The sequence below is a fragment of the Aedes aegypti genome, chromosome 2 (genome assembly GCF_002204515.2).
Source record: "Aedes aegypti strain LVP_AGWG chromosome 2, AaegL5.0 Primary Assembly, whole genome shotgun sequence".
NCBI lineage: Eukaryota > Metazoa > Arthropoda > Insecta > Diptera > Culicidae > Aedes > Aedes aegypti.
The window spans coordinates 302,022,710-302,046,417 of NC_035108.1; the positions used below are offsets into that span (position 1 = coordinate 302,022,710).

At 35.7% G+C, this 23,708-nt stretch overlaps 1 protein-coding gene across 8 annotated transcripts in view; it reads right to left on the minus strand.

Annotated features, from left to right (window-relative positions):
* The window catches only part of LOC5567456 (extracellular matrix-binding protein ebh), a 186,607-nt gene that overhangs the window by 108,089 nt on the left and 54,810 nt on the right, over nt 1–23,708 (minus strand). Inside the window, exon 1 of one of the 8 annotated variants that reach the window (XM_021845539.1) lies at nt 3,831–4,606. The exons of the other annotated variants lie outside the window; for them this stretch is intronic. The gene's annotated coding sequence lies outside the window, so the exon portion shown is untranslated. Of the gene's footprint in view, nt 1–3,830; nt 4,607–23,708 lie in introns of those variants that run through there. 8 annotated transcript variants of the gene reach the window in all.

Below are 23,708 nucleotides of genomic sequence, written 5' to 3' on the forward strand. Positions count from 1 at the left end.
TTTTCGAGAAATTCCTTTATAAATTGAATTTATCCATGTAAGATTGATAAAATTGATTTTATCCATGAAAGATTGACAGATTTTATCTATGAAACCATCTAAAACTTCTTCGAAAGTACAGGAGTTCTTTCAAGAACCCTATTCATTAGGGATGACTTTAAAACTTACACAGGTTTCATTAGGGGTTACTTAAGGTTTTTTTTTAGTAATACCCTACGGATTTTTAATCTGAAAAAATAATCTTGGAGACTTGGAGACATTCCTGCAAGAGTTTCAGAAAAATAGCTTTCAAAACTCATCCTAGAAAACCACATATCTAAGAAAGAACTTCTGGAGCAATTGCTGTAACTATCGTCAAAGGAAACTTAAGTTGAAATCATAGGAAATCCCTAGAAATTTCTGGAAAGTTTTTGATTGAATTTTAGAAGATGTTTTGCCCAAAAATCTTAGAGGATGTCCCAGAGAAATCGATGGATGAATCACTAGACAAAATCTTGAATGAGTTAGGACTATCTTAAAAGAAAATCCTAAAGAATTTTTGGAGGAATTTCAATGATTTCTGTAATAATCTTAGGAGAAATTCGATTTCTGTGGTACTCTTTGGTTAAATTCCTGAGGTATCCCAAACGAAATTCTTTGAGAAGTTCCCTAGGAATAATTGTGGAGAAATTCTTTGGGACATAATTACTAAATATACTTCTTCAGAAATTTCCGGAGTAATATTTAAACATAGCTGAAATAATTTCTATTGAAATTTGTTGAAATGTCACGAGTAATTCTAAAAACAAGTTTTAGATCTTAGATAAACATCTGCTCTGATTATATGAAGAATCCAACATCTATTTCCTGGCTCATATTTTGTTCTCTTGGTTTCAAATAATTCTTTTTTCTGCCTCTTTTTGATCCTTTCAGGTTTCTTTTTTCAGGCAAGAGGTCTCTAATTTCCTATGTTTAAGGTCCTCAGTCGCTACCAGTCCTGTGAACAAGGAACACTTTTTTGTTTTGTGGTAACCACTGGCACACTTTGCGTTTGAGCCCCTTAATATGATAACTTTCAATTTAAAGCCTAGAATTCCATAGGGTTAAAATTTTTCTTTGCTTCATTGTGCACAAAATATGTGTCAACGTTTGTCCTACCCATGGCTTAGAACGTGGACGCGCCTCTGTTCTTTAGTAATCCAAACTAGTTTTGAACACGCTTTTTACTTTTCTCTTTTGCTGGGAGTGAAAGGATGGTGTATCTGCAAATTTGGCCATAAATGGATAAATCACAAAAGTTACCTAATGTCATAGAATGGTGGAATATAATTGATATTTTTAAAGCTTTACCTTTAGTAGAATAGTAAAGGATACAAACATACAATTTGTTCATAAAAATAAGGATTTTTGTTTTGCGAAAAATAATGTTAAACTTTGACGGACAGCTTTTTTTAAGAGTTTTTGGAAAAACTATTTAGCTCTTCAACCAAAAGCATTTTCAAAGTTTTTATATTTTCATAGCATTTTAGAAGCGTTTAGGTCAACGATACACAGAAAACCGATTACGATTTTATCAATAAATAAAAAAGATATAGCATAAACAAAGTGGACATAAAATGAACAGTCCTTGGAGCTTTCATTCGGAATACGCAAAGGGTGAAATTGATGATGTTGCACCAAAATAAGCATTTTGACCAATAATGATCATTATTTCCAAATAAGATGGTTTTTAACAGGAGATCTTGAACTCCATTATTACTTCTTCGTATATCATAATGACCACTGGATGGAACATCATTCGTAGACGTATAAAACATCAACTTTTTTGTGATATGAAACTAAAGTTTATGAAATGTTGAGTGTTTCTATTGAAAAACAGTTTGGTACAGCTTTGGTCCATTGCATTGAAAAGGTTAACAGGAAACTATAAATTACCTTTTCAATGCAATGGACAGAAAATGAATTTTCTTAAAACTGGCTTGCGGAAATTGACTCGCAATTAGTTAAATTGTTTTGTCATTGGAGACGTTATAGCCAACGTTCGTGGAACAATTCTCAAGTTAATTTAAATTGCAGAATTTTATTTAATGAGTGCTGTTCAGATTATTTCTCAATACGATAAGCTGATAGCTCAACTTTTCATCTTTTAGAAACTTTTCTTAACTAACTCAATCTTCAAAACTGACCTGTATGAGGTATTGAAGAGCCATGCATAAGAGGTAAAATACCCCATATAATATCTCATGCGTGTTCTATGAAAACCGAACTAATATTTGAATCAGGTATAGCAATACCTAAATAATACATGACGAATCTTCATATAGCAGTTACATCTTCCAATAGTAGTTCAACAACCTCAAGCAGTCCTCAATAACTTTTCAATGCCTTAATGAGGTATTTTTAATTGTTTTAAACAATATTCTCAATACCATAGCAATATCAAATTGAGATGTGGACGATACCTGGAGTACTTATCAATACCTAATTATGGGTTAATATCATAATATGGTGTGCATAGATAATTGAGAGTTTAACCCTTTAACGCCCAGCGTCCTATTTAGAGGACAGTGCTTTGCGCAAATAACTTGAAAACCACACAAAATATAATGATATTATGTTTGGAAAACTTGTTCATAGATTTTGAATCTTTTCCTCAGTGAAATCTATGTTTCGGAATTCACTCACCAGGTGGCACTACAGCATGATCAAATGTATCTTAACACCTGCAAATCCAACCCTTCTGAAAAAAGTCGAAAATCCAACCTTGACAATGGCAGTTGGGTTTTTTGAAAGCTATTCAGCTCATATTTGGCCACAATGTGCGTCGTATTGAAGTGCTTCTTAATGCAAAATTTCAGACCATTCGTCTAATAAAAAAAACCCCAGGCCAAAGTGAATCCTGGAAGTGCCCAAGTAGCTCTGCACCCTACCCAAAGTTATTTAGCATTCGACACTTCCTAGCATTTTGGAAAATACATTCAACAATAAAACGTATAGTTTTTTCAACATGACCTTTATTGTAGAAGTGCAGAGATTTTTTTTAGCAGAAATAAAGTTTTTTGGTTAGGGTAAAAGCACAGGTTTTGGTCAGCCTAAGAGAAAATGACAGTAATAGTATATGGAAAGCCCTATTTATACTACAAATATGTCAAATGAAAGCTTTCAAGCTGTATGTAATACATTGAAAGTGAGCTTAAACCATTTTTTGCATTGGAAATCTCGTTGGTCAATATAGGCCACCAAACCCAGTTTCGGCCAAAGATTCCTAAATTTGCCAATCACATTGATTTCTTGTGAGAGTGGCCAAATTAGGAGTATCCTAGCCAAATTAAGTGTATGGGAGTTCAAATTATAAGGAAAATGAATTGTTTTTCTAATGTTTTGAATTAATTCGAACGAGTAAATGAGTGTAGCTCTATCATGTGTATGTAATCTACTGATCACTAAGGGTTTCATGCTGATTGGCTATGTAAACGGTGTTTCATCCACTATGGCTACAACTGACATATAACCTAAACCGGTGGTTCTACTAGAAAACAGATAAATGCTCTTTATTTTAAACTGTTTGCTATAAACAAAATTCAAAGCGATAACATGTAGTTTCATTGACATGTATGACCTTTTTTTGATGGTATTCAAAGCAATTAAATTAGAAATATTATCCTACACTTTTTGACACACGTGAAGTGAAAGTAGTGCTCTACACGAAAAGTCAAATTGAGTCACTGTAAGCCCTCTTCGTGTCAGACATGAATGCTTATTTTCCCACATATCTTCTTTCATGTAGTATAAAAAGCAATCAAAGTTACTAAATTATTAAATTTCACGCCTTAAAAATCTCTCATACAAACCTTGATTTTTGCACCTGTATTGCTTCAAAAAGTTACTGTTTTTTGCTTGTGATTTTTGCTGCACTGTTCATCAGCAATTTAAGTAACCTCACCACTACAAAACCGTCACTCTATCACTGAAACCGGTTGAGGACACGCAATAATATCTAGAATGCTCTTCCCACTCACTTGGTAAACCTTTTGTAGCACTATTGCGTTCGTTAATAATTCACATTCGACACACTTACTGCTACTGGAGTGGCAGCAAATATATAGGTTAGACACTACACCACAATACAATTTATGCCTGCCTGAGAGGGGACTGAATTTTCCCCCTTTCCAAAGCTGTCTCCAAAGTTCCGACGTGTAGATGTATCGATCATGAGTCGATAAATTCCATTCAAAACGCTGGGCCCAAGTCCTAATTGCCAACAGAAGCGACGGCGGCCACAGCAAACCTTGGTACGAATTATGATTTTTTTATGAACCTTCGTGGGCGCAAAGTTTTGCCGGTAAAAAAAAACTAACGGAAAAGCGTAAGAACTTGAACAGCCGTTGCAACACGTTGAGGGTCGCTTTGATGAACTTGTTGCAAAATTTATACAAGACGAAGGAATTCACACCATATCAGGTTCTCGAGTGGGATGACGGTAGATAATAACTGTGGGGATGACTTTCACCAATATGAACCAGTACAAAAGTGATTGAATCTAGGCTAGTGGGGTTCTCGGTTTGCGAAGCTACTAGGAACAGGGCTGTTGTACGTCAATTACTTCCAAAGGCCACACTGTGACTGAAGGCAACGCCATGGAAAGGGTCCCATTGATACTGTTGCCGCGAATCACTCCCAAACTAAGAAGTGTGTAGGAATCTATATGTGTTCGATAGTTTCTCACCTATTACCTACCGATCAGGTGCTACATGGTTGGTGGTTCGTATTGGAGCATTTCCAGCTCAAAACTCCAATCGTTTTCAGACTGACTGTTTTCAATGTAATGAAAACTTTTTGCATGTATTAGTAGCTGTCCAATATCACATTTTTTATCGAAATTTTACTAAATGGTGCTTTTGAAGACGTTCCCGTAAATAACATAGATTATTAGAAAAATACAATGAGAAAAAAAAAATAGTGAATCCGTATTAAATTAAGGAGCAGGCCGTTATTTAAGGTGAAAAATATAAACTACTGTTTCAAATGGTTCTTTCCAGTTATATGTCACAGTGAATATTGTGGACTTTTAGGTAAGGTACCGTGGGGTAAGTGGATACAGAAAAATCAATAGTCAACTTCATTGTTATGTACAGCTAACGTGAATAATGTAATTCAAACTTTTTTCTGTGGATAGCAAGTGAGGGACTAATATCCTTCAAATCATTGATTATTTTGATTTTTCTAATTGTTATGTATTGAGTATGAGGGACTTTAAAATTTGCGGCAAATGATTCACTTGCCCCACCATAGTGGGGTAAGTAGATCACCAATAGAAAAAATCTGTTCTAAAAACAAATGTGATGTAATTATGTATAGTAAGAGTGATATTTCTCTCGTTCTTGTCATTAATGCTAGTAATGGTATATTTTAATACAGTCGACTCTCCACATCTCGATGTTCTACATCTCGATATCTCTCCCTTTGTCGATGATTGCTTCGGTCCCTTCGTTCTGCATATATTTTCACTCTCCATATCTCGATATCCTCCTTATCTCGATATCTTCCTATGTCGATGTGATTTTCGTTCCCGATTTTCTCTCCGTATGTCGATATGCCCGTTATCAAAGGTAACTAGACTGGATTTTAGGGATTCAAAACAATTTGCGAAGACAAAATGACGTCTGTTTGTTTTTGATTTTCCGTGTAACGAAGTGATTTTCAATCTAGTATTCTATAACAAATTGTTCTATGTCTCGATCTCTCCCTATCTCGATGGTCTCTTCGATATCGAGATGTGGAGAGGCGACTGTACTTTAAAATTAATAAGCATCTTTATTTAATCAAATTATATTGAAAAATATGTACACTCCCGTGCATAAGTTTGGGTTCACCCCCTAAAAAACATACAAAAGTGTTCTGTCCATATCTCTGTGATTACACGTCCAATTGAAACTCTTTAAGGCGAAGTAGGCCGTCATTGAAATTTGTACGCGTCGTTGATGATTGTTGCTAATTCATCTCACGCTTTCGAATTAAATAAAATCAGTTGGTTTTGCACTGACACAGCTGAAAAAGTATCAGCATACTTTTTGCATGTAAGCGCGTACAGTGATACTTTTTCAAGTCAATATAATTTATCAAGACTGAGTTTTATTACTTTGAAATGCAAGCTGAAAAGTCATCATTGTTGCCAAAATGAATGACGGGCTACTTAGCCTTAAGCCGCATTCGAAAGGCAATGCTTTTTTGAGCGCAAATAATGGCGCGTTCATGATTGGTTTGAGATTTCACAGATTTAAGTAAGTTCAGGTGTACCCAAACTTTTGCACGATACACCATACTGAGGGGTGAACCTAAACTTTTGCACGATGACTTGACTGACTGTTTTATTGATTTTGAAAGCTTTCCAGATTTTTCCGCCATAATTTCGTGGGGTCTCTTCAAAGAATATAAGATTACGATTCTAATGACACTTTGATTTAAAATTTTGATCGATCCAATGCTAAGGAAATTAGATATGATTTTTCAGTGTGTTTTTTGAAAAATGTCACAACTATAAGTAAAAATTTAGTATACAAAGTTCAAAGAATGTTTTTGGAAAAATACATACGAAGTAAGAATAACTCTTTGCCTTTCGTATGCGGCTTAGAGAGTTTCAATTGGACATGTAATCATTTATACACATAAGTTATACAGAAGTATTGTAGGATTATTCCTAACGAAGTTTTCAAAAAACACTCGTAGTTCAAAAATATTAGTTACATTTATTTTTGAATAACAAACTGGAAACTTTTTATTCTATTTATGAATTTGTTTGTATCATCTGTCTATAATAATTGATATGGTCAAATAAGATACGATAATATGCTTTCATTGGAGAATTAGTATATTTTGCTCTTTTGCAACTCAGCTTAAATAAACCGCGAAAAGTTTCGTGTGAGTTTTGAAATTATAATTTTTCTATACCAGAAAAATTAAAAAAAAAACTTCTGGGTGGATTAATTAAAGTTCTCCATGGTCAATTTGACAAATTTAAGCTTGGAATGAAAACAATCAAAGGAAAACAACATCTGCGGATATTGAAACTTATTAAAATTCTCGTAAGCAGTCTGCCAATAATCGATAATATTACTCGATCCACTTACCCCACACCATTAAAAAGTAGGGGTAAGTGTACCATGTACAATATATCTGTATTTATTTATAAAAATCACATATTTTTCATTATGATTCATTCAATTAGAACTGAAATTCTCACCATGTGTCGAAAAAACTAATAGTTAGGGACAATGGGAATTCGCGATTTCGCGGCAGCCGCGAAATCCGCGAAATTTGGCCTTCGACGCGAAATTTAGAAAATCTCGGAAAATGCCGCGAATTTCGTTAAATCTGGACAATTCATATGAAAGTCGCAGCAAATTCAAGAGTAAATCTCACTTTTTTGCCTATGGAAATGGTTAATTTATTCTGAAGTCAAGGTTCCACTAAAAATATTCGTATCGTTCTTCATTTTAAACTTCGACTTCTTGTAGCGAGCTTGTTTCGTTTTAAATTTTCAATTTCCATTTTGGTTATAAACTGTTTATTTTTTCTGTAATATATACATTATAGTTACCAAAACACCGCTAAATTTACACATTCAAAATATTTGTTCACCGAAAACATGCATTTTAGTGTGGAATTTGACCGAAAACATGAGACCGCGACAAAGCCGCGAAATTTTGGTTTCGACGTCTTAGTCACCCGCGAAATTTCAAGAATTTTGTCGCGAATTTCCATTGTCCCTACTAATAGTATTCGATTTTAGACAGAGATACAATGGATTTTTGATTGATTCCAGTTTTGAAATTAACTAATGTTTGCAGCTAACAAGTTTGATTGCATTAGTGTACATGTAGTACCAGTTTTGCATTAGTATCAGTGTGGGCGTAAGAATATAACATAAAACGAAGCAATGGTGCGAAAACATTCAACATATTCAAGTATTTATGCTCAATATTGACGAATAATCCACTTACCCCACTGATACACTTCCCCCACTGTACCTTAATGCAGACAATCTTGACGAAACTGTTACATTTCTAATGTACCGTAAAACGGGGTAACTTTGATAATGTGGGTAACTTATATAGTGCGAGACCCACGACATACTTAACGAAATAACAAAGTTTCTGTTAATCAGTTTAGCAAAACGAATGCAAAAGTAAAAAGTATTAGTATGACAGTTCATGTCAAAGCTATTTTCGTTGGAATTAAGTACATTTTATATGCAAATATTAAAAATTTATAGGATTTTAGCGTTTTTGAAACGCTCACAAACAATCTTTTATACGATCACTAATTGATGGAGTCATAATGAGATCATCGCTTATCCTTGATAGCCTAGTTGTAGTAGAACATGGATTCGGTGTCAAATTTCTTAGCGAAAACCATTTTTACAAACTGAGACCATTTTTGTAATCTAAGTCAGAAATTTCCATATAGCGTTAAACGCCTAGAGGTATGCAACGCCCTACAAATGTTCCGTAATTGATTCAATTTTGTTCGATTTATACTCTATTATCAAAGTTACCCCAAAACAGAAAACCGACTTTCGATTATATGAAAAATTATATATCCATTCAGAATAAATCTTTTAGAAATCTATCAACTGCAATCGATAGCTAGGATACCAGTAGTTGTTTTAAAATATAAATTATAATTCTTTGAAACAGCATGCGTAGATATTCAAGTTTTCTTCATAAAAACTATCAAAGTTACCCCATTTTACGGTACCATAAAATTATAAAACAAAAATTATATATACTCTCAATCAAATAAAAACTAAATTTATTTTGAAAAACTCGCCTATCAACACGCCGTTGGAAAAACGTCCCAAGCTCAGTATCCCTTCTTCTTCTTCTTTCTGGCGTTACGTCCCCACTGGGACAGAGCCTGCTTCTCAGCTTAGTGTTCTTATGAGCACTTCCACAGTTATTAACTGAAAGCTTACTGTGCCAATGACCATTTTTGCATGCGTATTTCGTGTGGCAGGTACGAAGATACTCTTATGCCCTAGGAAGTCGAGAAAATTTCCAACCCGAAAAGATCCTCGACCGGTGGGATTCGAACCCACGACCTTCAGCTTGGTCTTGCTGAATAGCTGCGCGTTTACCGCTACGGCTATCTGAGCCCCTACTCAGTATCCCCCGCTGTTCTAAAACCCCACTCGCGATACGAATGGGCGAAAATGGGAAGGTCAAAAAGTTTAGACCATGCGACGCTGTGTCCGACTCGATCGGGGGACAGTGATGCCACATACACAGATGTATCTGTAATTACACAGATTTTTTTTCCTGTTTTTTCCCACAGATATCTGTGATCACAGATTTTTTAGATCTATATCTAAAAATCTAGATTTTAGGAATATTAACGAGTTTATGACACGGTTTTAGAAGATATAAAACAGAAATGCCATTACTCGGTTTAGTTTTTTTCAAAAATTTAAGTAGCGCGGAAATTTAGTAAGTTAAAAATGCATAATCTAAAAGTTATAAATGCATTATCTAAAAATTCTACTGAATAAGTTCAAATTAAAAATCGATGATATGCCAAGAACACCCATAGAACGTTCGCAAAGGTTCTTATGAACCTTAAAAAAAATAATTTGGATTTTCTTGCGACACAGATTTTTACCAAGATTTTTGGAGGTTGACTTAAGATAAAAAAGATTTTTTCAGCCGAAAACACAGATGAGAGTTGGAAAAAATGTGGCAACACTGTCGGGGGATAGAAGATTGCTCTCTTGGTGCTTGCGACTCGAACAAGTAAGACGTGTTTCGTGACGGGTTTGTGCTCCTTTGTGCTCCTGGATATTCGGTGTGTGTATCCACCTGAGAAGTGATCCATGTGGGTCTTTGATAAGAGCAAGACTCCTAAAAGTGTCGTAGAGAAGAATCATTGTACCCTTAGTGAATATTAAAATCTTCTGGTGATTCACGTGTGCTAGAGAAAATAGGGTATATCGCTCACGTTTAAAGCCAGCGCGACTGCGCCCATATAGTGTGCGCAAAAATTGGCCAGAGTTTTGCTTTGGCGCTGAGAAGAAAAACGAAGTTCGAGACCCCTATTCCGAAAAAGCCGATTACGGGAAAAGAAGTGCGGTGCAAGCTCGCCGATAAATAGTACCCGCACGGTGAAGTGGTGTGAGCAAAGGCGTCCAGCATCCGGCGGCTTAGGCCGTCGTACCGTTAGAAAACGTAGGCTAGACAGCCCCTGGGGAATAAAAAGGTAAGTCTGCATGCTCTCTTCGGCCTTTGGCAAACCCTTAACTTATAAAACCCATTCGGCCTTTAAGGGGGCAGGATCTGTCATTGATTTCGTAATTTTCAAAAGCAGTTTTTTCGTTCAAAATCAAGAAAATATACAAGAAATTGTTTTCACTGTATTCAATTCGGCAAACGCAACACGGTGAACACATCGAATCAGTGTTTGGATTTCGATCAGAACATGCCGATCGAACCATATTCGGAGAGTGTTACAGTTCGCGAACCATAACAGTTCGTGGCACATCGCATTCGGAGAGCCCTATGAATGTAAACATTCACTCTCTCGTTTGGTACGTGTTACGAGAGCGTACGCGAGCAGCAACTCTCACAGACTGCAACAGTATCCAGTCGTTCGGGTGATTCTGTTTTGCATAAAATTGGTACTAACTTTCATATTTACTGATCATGCAGCCTTTAACAACCTAATTATAATCTAATGGACCATTGAACACCCCTTTGGTTGCAAACATAGCACAGAAAATAAAAAATATTCGCCTCTGTTTTTAGATCAGAATGAGTGTGGGTCAGCGAATGTTACAAGTGATGACACACAGTGATCGGGGCCAAACAGTAGGTGGTGTGTGTCTGTCTTGTTTTCATTCATGGTTCGCAATCTTCAACGAACGTTAAATGTCAAGCATGTTGTATGAATTCAGGCGAATAAATGGGTTGAAATTATGGCTCGTGTGTCAATGATCGTTAATTTTTCCAAAGCATCGAATGATTTTCTGTTTTGAACAGAAAAACTGCTTTAAAGTTTCGATGATGACGATGATTACGATGACGGAGCGTTGAACTTTAAACACATTAGAACTATCGATTGTTTTCGGCCTAATGGCATTCAGCCTAACGGAAAAGAGCAAGTTTTCCCAAAACCATAGTTCATTTCACGGTGGAATTGTCTCTCTTTCACTCTTCAAGAATTTTTCAAAACAATGGTGCCTGTACCTGTCAATTCGGAGTCACAATTTATTTTTCTATCTCTAACAATTCTCAAGAATTGCGAGTTTTAGAATAAAAACATACATATTTTTGACATTTTGGCACATCTCGAATGCTAGGTATATGTTTTCATTTTTGGCCTTCAAAATGTATACTTATTTTGCTAACGTGTACTTTTTTATAGACCTCATTTAGGATTTTAGATCAAATAAAATAAACTATGTCGAACTATAAAATATAGTTTTAAGAACAGGAAAAAAAATCATAAATAAGTGTACATTAGGATGCGGCTTATTTTTCGAATGTTCTCAAAAGCAAAGATTCGTGTGCTCTTCTGAATTTAAATCACATAAAAAGAGAATCCTCAAAGTTTGTATTAAAAATATTAAGATTTTGAGGTGGCGCAAGTGAATTTTATAGTTATAAAATAGGACTTTTAGTGAAGTCTTTATAACTTCGTTAATTTCTTACCGATTTCGAAGCTCGTTCTCTTCAAAATTGAATTTATAAAAAGTTTGTATAACTTCAAATTTATCTAAAATCGAAACTAGTCGCAGTAACATGTAGTTTCCTCCATTTTTTCCTAACTTGACTTAAGTCATCTTTGTTTGACCATAATTTCATAAATACTCAACCGATCCCAAATTTGCACACATTTTTACATATTTGTGAAGCTAATTGAGTTGTTTTTAAATGTATACAACACCTTAAATTAATTTTTGACTTAGTTATTCAACACAGAAAAAAATCGCAATATACGGTTACGGAATTTTCCAAATCGTACACATTTAATACATGTTACCGTTAAACAATCGTGATACAGCATTTTTATGTTTTTAATACATCTTGCGTGCTATATCACATCCAAGTCGACAACAGGTTTAAAAAGGATCCATTACAAAGATGAAACTTAAAATTTAATCCACTCTTAATATTTCATTCCATTCCAATCGTTGCTAATCATTAACGTTTCAAATATAGCGGAATTTAACCTCACATAGTTAAAATTACATGCATAAATCGTAAAACTATGTAGCAACGCTGGCATGCTCATGTTTTAAGGTGGAGATGAATCGAAGCCAGACCTAAAATTTTTAAGTGTTGATATGTTTTGATTCTGGGCCTCGTTTCACAATATTCCATTTCACTTCACTCCGTTCCAAAAGCTGAATGACGTTTAAACCATTTTTATTTTTGGACGATGTGCAAATTAGCGGGGAAAAATGTTCTGATTAAATGTGGTCAAACTATCGGGGATACCCGGTACTGTTTTCAAGCTTTCTGACAGTATTTTTGGGTGGTATTTCCATCTTAAAATATATCATAAATCGTAGAAGATTTTTAAAGGTCTCATACAGTTTGTACAAAGTAAAATGTTGCTATTAATTGACGCTATATTGAGCTGTTCGGTAATCCAATCCGCATGGTTTTTAAGTTAATTAACTCATTACGCATGGTAAAGATGGATAAATTATGAAAAAAAATCACGTGCTCGGCTGCGATTTTAGCTCTAAGAACCCAGGACTCATCTAGCATATAAGAGTCCTGGGTTCGAAGCCAAGCACGTGAATTTTTGCTCATAATTTCACCCGTAATTTATTCATATTTACCACGCGTAATGAGTTAATTATTTAGATGGATTTAACGACCTGCTGACATATTCCGGGGATTGTGCTACTTTCCCCGAATATCGTTTCTCCGAATATAATTTCCTCCTGTTCCTCGGATGACACTTTTCTCCAAATGAGCCTTTTCCCCGAAAAATGATGCAGTTCAGGGAAGGACCAATGACTGGAATGAACGAAAAGCAATCCAAAGAAGGCGATATTCTCTACTAAAAATCACATTGCCCAAATTGCCGAGCACGGTGAAACTTCAAAGAACCGGCAATAAAATAAAAAAGGGTACACATCAGTTTTCGGTTCATGAACCACCTCTAAATTTATACATTTACGAGTGCTAATAGCTTTTCAGGCAAATTGTTTATTCGAGGAACTAAATTCGGGGAACCGACATTCAGGGATAAATAGTACATCCATTCCGGGGATGTAGAATACTTCTATACACGAAGCTTCATGGATACAAAAGAATAATGTGACACCCAAAGCTTCATGGTTACACAAAACGAGTTCAATAGAAGACATTTCAATGACTTCGGCAACATTGGCCACCTACTGCTATGGGATGTGGTGCCCTCAGGAAAGTGGCCACTTTTAGAATAACCTTGAAACCTTCCTTGTGACACACCAAACTTCATGGTTTCACAAAACAAGTTCAGTGGAATATATATCGAAGACTTCTGAAAACATTCGTAAACTACTGCCATATTTCGTCATTGTTATGTCTTCTTTGTTTCGTAATACTATATAGGTTTTATGTCTGAGGTTTCAGAATCATTTCGAAAGTGTCCATTGCTCTGAGGACACCACATCCCCGGAATATGCCAGTAAGTGGCCAATGTTGTCACTCAGAAGTCATTGAAACGTCTTCCATTGAACTTATTTTTGCGAAATCATGAAGTTTGATGTGTCGCAAGGAAAGTTTCAGAACAAATCTAAAATTCACTTCTCTGAAAATGCCGCCTCCGTCTACCACTCTATTCTATTCCTGGGTATCCAAGACCATTTGTGTGCTCTCTAGATTGTTAGAATCAATCTCAAATTATGTTTGATCAGTTTTAGATCAGCCAGAGAATCAAATATAATATACATATAATATATGTATGCTGTAGGATAATCGTTCATCCCTTGCAAAGTTCCCAGAACCAGTTCTGGATGGCCATAATATGTCTATTTTGAAAACATAAATAAAGCATTACTAGCTCAGAATGATTTTCCTCTGGAAAACTATGATCTTTCAGCAGGCATTGCAGGATTTGCTCTCATTTGAGTATGAAGCACAATCAAAGCAAGCAAAGAAAAACATCCCATCTGTTGCGGTCTACGATCGTCATTGTATCGCAAGGTGTAACAAGTCTGATAAATGGAAGCAGCGAGCGAGAGCCCCAAAGAGAGAGCGATGATAAAATCCATTTTTCTCGCTTGTTTACCGTTGGGGATAGGTGTTTTTCTTTACTGGCACGATAAACTATCCACGAACTTCCTATAGCAATAGTGTCCCCCAGGCTTGGAGCATGTTTAGAGGGGTTTTATCATGCACTACTATCCCCCCAATCTGATCAAAGTTGTAGCAGTATACGATAAACGGTCGCTCATAACGTGTAGCATGTTATGATAGTTACAGAGATCGATACGTGAGAGATTCTCTCAATTTTCTCAGGATTCAATCCCTGTCTTTCAGTGTTGTCGTGTTCATATGATCAAAGCTAGTTGAAATTATGCCTCATACCACACGTGCATAAGGAAAAAGCGGAAGGATTAAGGAATAATCCCGCGAATACCATCTTTCAGCTCCACGCTTCCCCTTGAAGTACCTTCAAAAAGTTCGTAGTTCGGTTAGCTAGTTTCTGAGAACGAGCCATTTGAAGCACACAAGTCTCGTACCGGGCTTTTGAGGGTTAAATGTCCTATTATTATTTGAAGTTACCTACATTGGCGATCATTGACTTCATGTTAGGCGGAAAACAGATAATTATACGATTTACATCCAGTGAGTTCTATGGACATTTCTCTTCCGTCATTAAGCTCGAAACAAAAAGCTCGAATTATAAAATGAAGAATAATAAAAATCTGTTTCTTTGATAAATCCCTTTTTGAACTTGGTCGAAGAAAATTTAAGAAATTTTGATGTAAAATGTCATATTGGATAGCTGCTAATATATGTGCAAAGTTACGGTAGTGACATTCAATTCAGAAAAACTAACGTCGACGCGATTTCCGTTTTGAGCTGGAAATGCTCATTTGATGGATCGGAAATTGATTTGCCCCGAAAGGTATAATTTACTCCTATGTATCAGCGACGTATAGGACAAGCCGAGGGACCAATCGAACAACAAGAAGGATACACGAGAGGGTACCTATCCGTGGGGGTGTAGCAACAGCGTGGAAAGTGAGTTTGAGTACTTTCACCCGCACCGCGGCTGGGCTGACGAAGATGACATGCAAAGGTTCAGAGTGGTCTGTTCGTTCTCGGCGATCTACCTAGGGTGTCTGTGCCAGTGACAGAACTACTATATCTCGTTTTTTATATCTGAATACGTTATTCGAAAGCTTTTCTGTTCTATTTCACGTAATAAATAATCTTGATATATAAAAATCATTGCATCTTTGAAAAAACACTATTTTAAATGGAGCACACAAGCGAAAAAATGCAGGTTTTGTTTTCTACTGTTTCCTTACTAAATATAAAGATTTTTTACACAATCATTTTATTTTTTTTTTGGCAAGGGCACAAAATGCACACAAAAATCGCTTCAACTATGCTAAAACCCACATTATCACTATTATTAGACACACACTATCACTGGATTAGCCACCCTAGTGGGAAAAATACGAAATGGCAGTTCGATCGGAAGCACTTTACTGTTCCCATTCAGGAAATTACTATCGCAATGTTTAGAAATTGGATTTTAGCCATACTGTTACGTTGAGAACCTTACAATGTAATGATACGTTAGAATATCGGAAATACTGCACCCTTACCCGATTTATTGCGAATTTGAAGGACTGCGCAAAACAATCGATCAACGATTCAAAACGCAGCATAAGGAAATTTCAAAGCTCATATACTACCCATAAGAGCATAACTTTTTCAAAGGGAGTTTCGAAGCCACACCTTTTTTCGTCTCAATATTCATGTTCTAAGAAATACTTTACTGCGCATAAGAAAACAATAGCACACTTAGTCTCAACATGTTGTGGAAAAATATGAAGTTGGTACAGTCCTATATTGAAAATAAACAAGCAGAGAAATATTTTCATACAACCAAATTTTGGGTAAAATTTAACAATAGTAGTTTACGGAACAAGTTGCAGAATGATGATTTTTACAGCACGAGTCGTAAATTTATCCTACGAGGCTTGCCGAGTAGGATAATTATTACGAGTGCTGTAAAAATCGAGTTCTGCATCGAGTTATGTACAACATTTTTTGCAGTTTCGCAGAAGACCACTTGAGGGTATCAGAAATTAAATCGGAATGCATTCATCATCATTTCACAATTTATGGAAAATTGTTGTGTAATGATTCATTACGCAACTCAAAACAGTTGCGTAATGAGAAAGCGTTGCGTAAAGTATCATTACAGCACTGATTTCAGTAGCGTAATAACTATTTGCGCACTGCATATTTCAGTGCAGGAAAGTACCGTTTTGATTCATATTACGGACACTTAAGGCCTCAGTGAAGTATAACCCTGCATAGAGCATACAAAATAAATAATTCTGTATGATTCTTTAGCGTTATCAAGCGTAGAAAGCCCTTAACTTTCGAATGGTGGGTAAAAAATACGCTTCCCCAACTTGAATAATTTTAAATAAATCAAAATGTGTGGCCTTTTCATGATTCTTATTCCGGACGCTTCCTCATTTTTGCCTCATATTCCGGGCACTTTGATTCGAATTCCGGACAGCTCATGATAATCAATAATGGAACAGTCAAATCATCAATTGAAATCGTCAAACCACTAAAGAGACATCTAAGGTAGTTGAGCATTATGAATTTTCAAAGATATTTATGGAAAAAGCTTACTAAAACGAGCCTTGAGATTGAGAACTTTTGAACGGCAAAAATTGAAACATTTCGTGTGAAATGTTTCCCATACAAAGTAGAGTGTCCGGAATTTGAAGCTGTCCGTAATATGAATCAAAACGGTACACCCTTCCATGACAGATTGGCGTGATGAAAAACAGCCTATTACGATGAGAAATTGCAAAAATATGTTTTATTCACCCCGAATGCGCTTTCGATCGTAAACCATAGATTCAAACGAAAAGGATTCGATCGAAGGATGGATTCAACGTAAACAAGAATGAGGGTGATTATCTCATGGCTAATAAACATTTTTGTTGAATTCAACCCAAAATATTTGTTGACTCTACAACCATGATAGTTATTAATATCTTTAAAAAATATAACGGTACATCATATCTACAACGCGACTGATAAGAAGCTTAAATGACATGCCATTACAATTTACATTTTGCTGTGTGTATATATCTTGGATATTTTCATTTGATTTTGCCATAAAAATATTGACCTTACGCTTTACGTTCCCCTAATACTTACGAAGAATAATTTATCATTCAATCCAATAAATTATCATTTTGATTTGCTGTCATTGAAACAGTTTCCTATGATTAATTGGATTTAAACATTTGATAAGTTTCCCAAATGACGCATGTCACTGAATAAACCCACAATGGTAGGTAAAAATATATGGTGACCTGATTGCGGGTTCATTCACTCGACCAATGAAAATAAAGTGCTGTATTGCCTGTAAATAACCATAAGTGAAATCAGATCGCCCCGCAAAAGGTCGTCTATCCCAAAGTGACCTAAAAACAGTGTCATGTCAGATTCAATTCACCGGTATGACATAGGCCAGTCCAATGATTGAGCTGCCTACAGTCGTCGGACGGCCTGTAATTATCGTGTGGTGTACATATACTTCCTACAAATAACGTGCTCACTATCTGTTCGATATTGTTCTGGTGTATGCGAACATGCATGCGCTCTATTTACATATATAGACGGAGAGTGACACAATGGGGCATTTCAGAAGCTCGGATTAATTGTTATAGTATGTGGAGTGGATATGAGTATTTAAATCAATAAAACAAAGAACTTCAACAGTATAAGACAAGTTGAAAAATTGTTAAATAACTTTCAACTACATTTTTGGTAATCCTTTAATGCTATACTTAAAACCGTTATATTCATTTTTAAATACCTAGGTGTTCTGTGTCATCCTAATTTGGCAAAGATCGTCATTGCTGGACAGATATTTTGAAAAGCATGCTTTGAAAATATCAATGTCCCTCATAGGATTCGCACTTTTTCAATTCAATTGCTCCTGTGCTCACTTGTTCAAAAATAATACATAATTGATTCAAATCATTTCAACGCAAACTGTATACTCTAAACCTCGGTACCTACGCATAAAAAACAACCCCGTGCAAAAATGTGGTTTTCAGCGAACTTTGTATACAATTATAACTTCTTGGCTCCCCCGTTGGGAAACTTATTTCAAGGCCTATGTAAACAGTATAGTAAATTATTAAAAGTGTGGTAGTCTAAAATACTTACCATGGATGTAAACTTACATATATTTGATCTGAGTATTTAATAGAATTCGTTTCAAGACAAGCTCTATATATGAAAAAAATACTTTGGAGTGGAAAGTTTCTTATATTTTCGCTAGTTAGGAGAGATTGTCAGATTGAGTTTGCATAAATGAAAACGTGTAGTAAACCACACATTCAGTTCAATACTTATCCCAAAATTGATTATATTTGTTAGTTATTAATACTATTACATCCTTGCTAAATTATATCTGGGTGAAAAACTAATTTAGTGTTATAATTGCTGGGTTCTGATGTGTGTCATTGGATTATTGAGATAATTGTCATGATATATATATATATATATATATATATATATATATATATATATATATATATATATATATATATATATATATATATATATATAATATATATATATATATATATATATATATATATATATATATATATATATATATATATATATATATATATATTTATACAGTTTGGTTGAGGTTAAATAATGAATTTCAGATTATGATGGATTTTCTTATGATGTACCTACGGCTATCTTAAAAGCATTTAATTCATTGAGACTAGTTTTACCTTTTAAACTCAAAATATACTCAGCAATAAGACTATTATCAAGTTTTGTTCGCGGAATATTCAGTCCTTTGAGAGTCATATTGATTAAATGAATTGAATTCCTTTCTAATAAAATTAAACTTATCGCGCTAAAGAACCGATGTTTTGTTTCATTCCCGCACAGTTTTCAAGATCAAGGCAAAATATATTGCAACGAAACGTCGAAAAATAGTGAATCGCTGGTTTTCCTCTGATTTAAATAGACTGGACACCAAACCAAAGCAAATAAGATAAGAATAAAGGCGCGTTTTGATATGGTAGAACTTTCCCAGGCAACACAAACAATTTTATTTTTATTAAACATGAGACAATATATTGTTAAATATTGAATAATGATATGTCAAATATCAGGATCCGTTCCATAAATCCCATGCAAATTTCAAACGATCCATAAAACCAACATCGCTACCCTCCTGTTTGTTACCCTCCTGTAGCGTAGTCCGCTTATTCGAGGAGCCACAAATGATTCAGATAAATGATGCAGTATTTTCACCGAAATGATTGGAGCAAATCAAAGCCTTGTTGGATTGGAAAATAAGGATCGTTCACAACCATTTAAATATGATGTTAGTCAGGCCTGAATCGCTCGCACATGAAGTAAATCATACCTGATTCACTAGAATATGAATCAGACTTGAAACACTTGAATATACAATGGATAAAACCAGAATCACTTGAGTATGATGTGATTCTGTACTTAATAACTTCCACACCGAAATGCCAAAGGGTCTCTCAACAACAATATTCACATTCTGTCTTACCAAAATCATGAGACATAGGTACAGTCAACCCTCTATATAACTGGATGTTCCATGTGTTTTATAACGCGATTTACATGCTCCCTAGCGCTACTTAGCAGGAGAATGACGAATCAAACTGCTTGCAATTCGGTTTTCTGAACAGTCTGAACAACTTGGCCGGATACTCGAATTTGTTATTTCATCTGGATCACACGGAGTTTATAAGATGGAACTTGCTTGGAATTCTCAATTTCACATGTTCACTACCGTTACCTAGCAGCAAACTTACGAACTAAACAGTTTGCCTACCGGATTTCCTTGACTTTCTGAGCAGCTATGCTGGAGACTCGGCCTCTCTATCTCACGTGGTTTACAAGATGGAATCAGCTTAACATGCTCAATTTTACATGCTTACTAGCACCACATAGCGTCTGTCTTACGAATGTCCTTGACTTTCTGAACAACTTTGCCAAAGAATCGAACCTTCTATCTCATGTGGATCACAAGATTGAACATGGGTAAAATACTAAATTTCAAATGCTCACTAGCGCCATCTAGCGGCAAAATTGCAATTTGAACTATTTGTTTTTCGGATATCCTTGATATACTGAACAGTTTTGCTGAATACCGCACCATTCTAAATCATCCCTATCTCGAGATATAGCATAATGACTGTTCCTGTTTTGAGGTAATACTAAACTGTTCAGGGTGATTCAATATTCAGCTGTGTTACCGTTGAGAAGATCTTTATTTGTTTATTTATTTTCAGAATAATTGTTAGTATTTGTTGTTAGTTTGTTGTTTATTAAAATAAATTAATTATAAGAATTATAAAGAAATGTTAGTAAACATATTATATGTTTGTTATTATGTTGTTAATGATTGTTAACTAAATGTATTACTCCGGAATTAGTTGTTAGGAACAAAATTTGTTAACACACGAAACACACATTGAACACGTCTAACAATAATCATGCACGAAGTGAGCAAAAAAGGGGAAAAGCGTCAATCTGATGTGATATTGACATTATCAATTTATAAGTGTAACTGGTATTTATTCAGCATGCATATTTACGGCACTTATAAAAAGATCAAAAAAAAATTATTTCCACATATCAAATCTATACTTGTGAGCAACTCTTCTTCTATTGGAAAATAATAATCCTTATATATTGCTTTCAGTTTCAAAATTCCATGATCCTTTTCAATGAATAATTACATATTTTAGTTATTCTTTATATTCGCCTACTATGGGCTTCAGAAGAAGCTGCGGTCGAGAAAGATTCACCCTCGCACCAAATGTACTATGTACAAAACGCTTATAAGACCGGTGGTCCTCTATGTACATGAAGCATGGACCATGCTGGAAGAGGACCTGCAAGCACTTGGAGTGTTCGAACGAAGGATGCTTAGGACGATCTTTGGCGGAGTACAGGAAAACGGTGTGTGGCGGCGGAGAATGAACCACGAGCTCGCTAGGCTCTTCGGCGAACCCAGTATCCAGAAGGTTGCGAAAGCCGGAAGGGTGCGCTGGGCAGGGCATGTTGCAAGACTACCGGACAACAATCCTGCAAAGATGGTGTTCGCGTCGTATCCGGTTGGCACAAGAAGGCGAGGAGCACAGCGAGCGAGGTGGCTTGATCAGGTGCAACAAGATCTGGAGAACGTGGGCCAAAATCGAAGTTGGAGAGACACAGCCATGGACCGAGTAAATTGGCGTAACATCGTTAACGAGGTTTTATCAAATTAATTGATGTAATACCAACTAAATAAAATAAATAAGTTATTCTTGGACACGGAAAGATAGATAATTGCAAAGTCACTTTATGCACATATAATCATTTGAATAACAGCGCGTTCGCAATATACCCAGACAACCAGAAGTCGCATAACAGTTTACGAACAGAGTCGTTTACTCATACAAATAGCATCACATCCGTACTAAATGGTGGTTGAAATCGTTTCATCGATGACTTTCCTCGCATAAAACGCTATTTTATGAGTTCATATGTACAATTCGTTTTGTTCCGTATGCTCGTACAAAGTAATTCGGATCAATCCGTAGCAGCTGTCAAATAAATTTTGTTATCATAAATTAAGTCGCATAAGAGTAAAGATTAGTTTGCAATAAAATCTACACACTCGAATTGAATGCTATGTTTCATCATATAAAATATGCACGTATATCGCCTCCACTTTTGTACGTATAAGGCCTTTTCACGCCATCTTATACGTGAAACATTGCACATATAAGCATCGCATAACGCAAAAGATGATTTCATTATACGTGCATTCTGGTAGTCTGGGTACTCTAAGCATCCTAAATCCTTGATTAGCATTCTTGAAGTAATATCAATGCCGACAACAACCTCAATGATGGTTTAACGGTCAAAAATAATTATTTTGGCAATTTTTGATGGTATTTGTCATCGGATATTGCGTGAAATGATTTTTGACCGCTTCGTAGAACAAATGCAACCACTGTGCATTGGAACCTCCGATGCCCTAAAAAGCTGGCACAGCCCGTTAAACTACCGGTATCAGCCTATACCTACGGAGTTGGCAAAGTCATCGCGCTCAACATAGATCGTGCCGATCAACCCCCACGTGCCCCACTTCCGGCCGGCCCATCGAGACAGTACACTTCACCCCCACACCACACCCAGTAAGTCAAATAAAAAAATAGAGAAATTGAGTGAGTTTTACTTGAACCCTTGACAAGCTTAAGCCGACCCTAAGAGTCTCTATAGCCAGGTATTTATGATGGGTATGTATGTTATTAGCTGTTAGAAAATTAAACAGCTTGTCCTTTTACCATTCAAAGAACAAGTAATCCAAATTAAAAAATATTTGTATTCATAAGATAAACGTAATCTAATAACAATTTGATTAGAAAATTATACACTAACGATGACTGCTTCAGCCATATTGGTGATTTTGAACATTGCATCAATCATTTGATTCAAATGTTCAGTTAGAAAATCAAAATCAGAGGCAAACATGTTACTATAAGTAGGTGCATTTTCTGATGATTTTCCGTTGATGAAGAGACGGAATAAAAGTTACCTGCGGCGGCATAAGCAGAGGTATTTCCATTTGATTTGAAACAATTCGAACGGTTACTCGTAGGAAGCACGTACGACAACGATAGCATAGGAATTATCTTGGGTATTTCTCTTTAAATTCAAAAGATTCGAACGGCTACCCGAGGGAAGAAAATTTGTTTGTGAAAGAGCATGATTAAAAATTACCTGATGGGTATAATTATTGAGCAAGCTCGTTAATTGAAAAATTAGTAGTGTTCGAGATTGTCTGGGGAATACCGGCAACGAAAAACGCTGCCGTTCATCTGCCAGGTACGAGCCTCAATGATTCTTTTGCGAGAAGGGCAATGCCAAAATTTAGACTTATGATTGCTCCCACAATTTGCGCATACAGACTTTTAGCGTGAGAAGAACCTCCGCAAATCATGCATCCATGCGGCCATGTTGTAAAACCCACATTTTTGGGAAAAAAAATTGCGAATTCAGGGATTCACACTTCCTTTTGTTTGTGGTTACAACTATCTTCAGTGGATGTTAAAAAGGATCAATAGGTAAGAAAGAAGCACCGTAAAGTACTGTTTTGTAGCACTGTGAAGTACTGTTTTATTGCTTTAGGTAGTTTTAAAAACTTCCGAGAGCAGAAAGAATTTGTGTACGCACAGCACGAGGGTACGATGCGCACTTCAAAACGGTTTTTAATTTCTTTCTGTTGATCCTGCCATATAATTTCCATGGCAGGATCACGAGTGGAAATGGCCTTATCCTCGCGTTATTAAGACGGATCAATAGTATAAATTCGACGTCTGTAGTAACAGATGCGAATTTGAATTCAAGTTTTGGTATAGCAATGCTTCTTGCTTAAGCAATGGAATTTGTTAAAGTTTT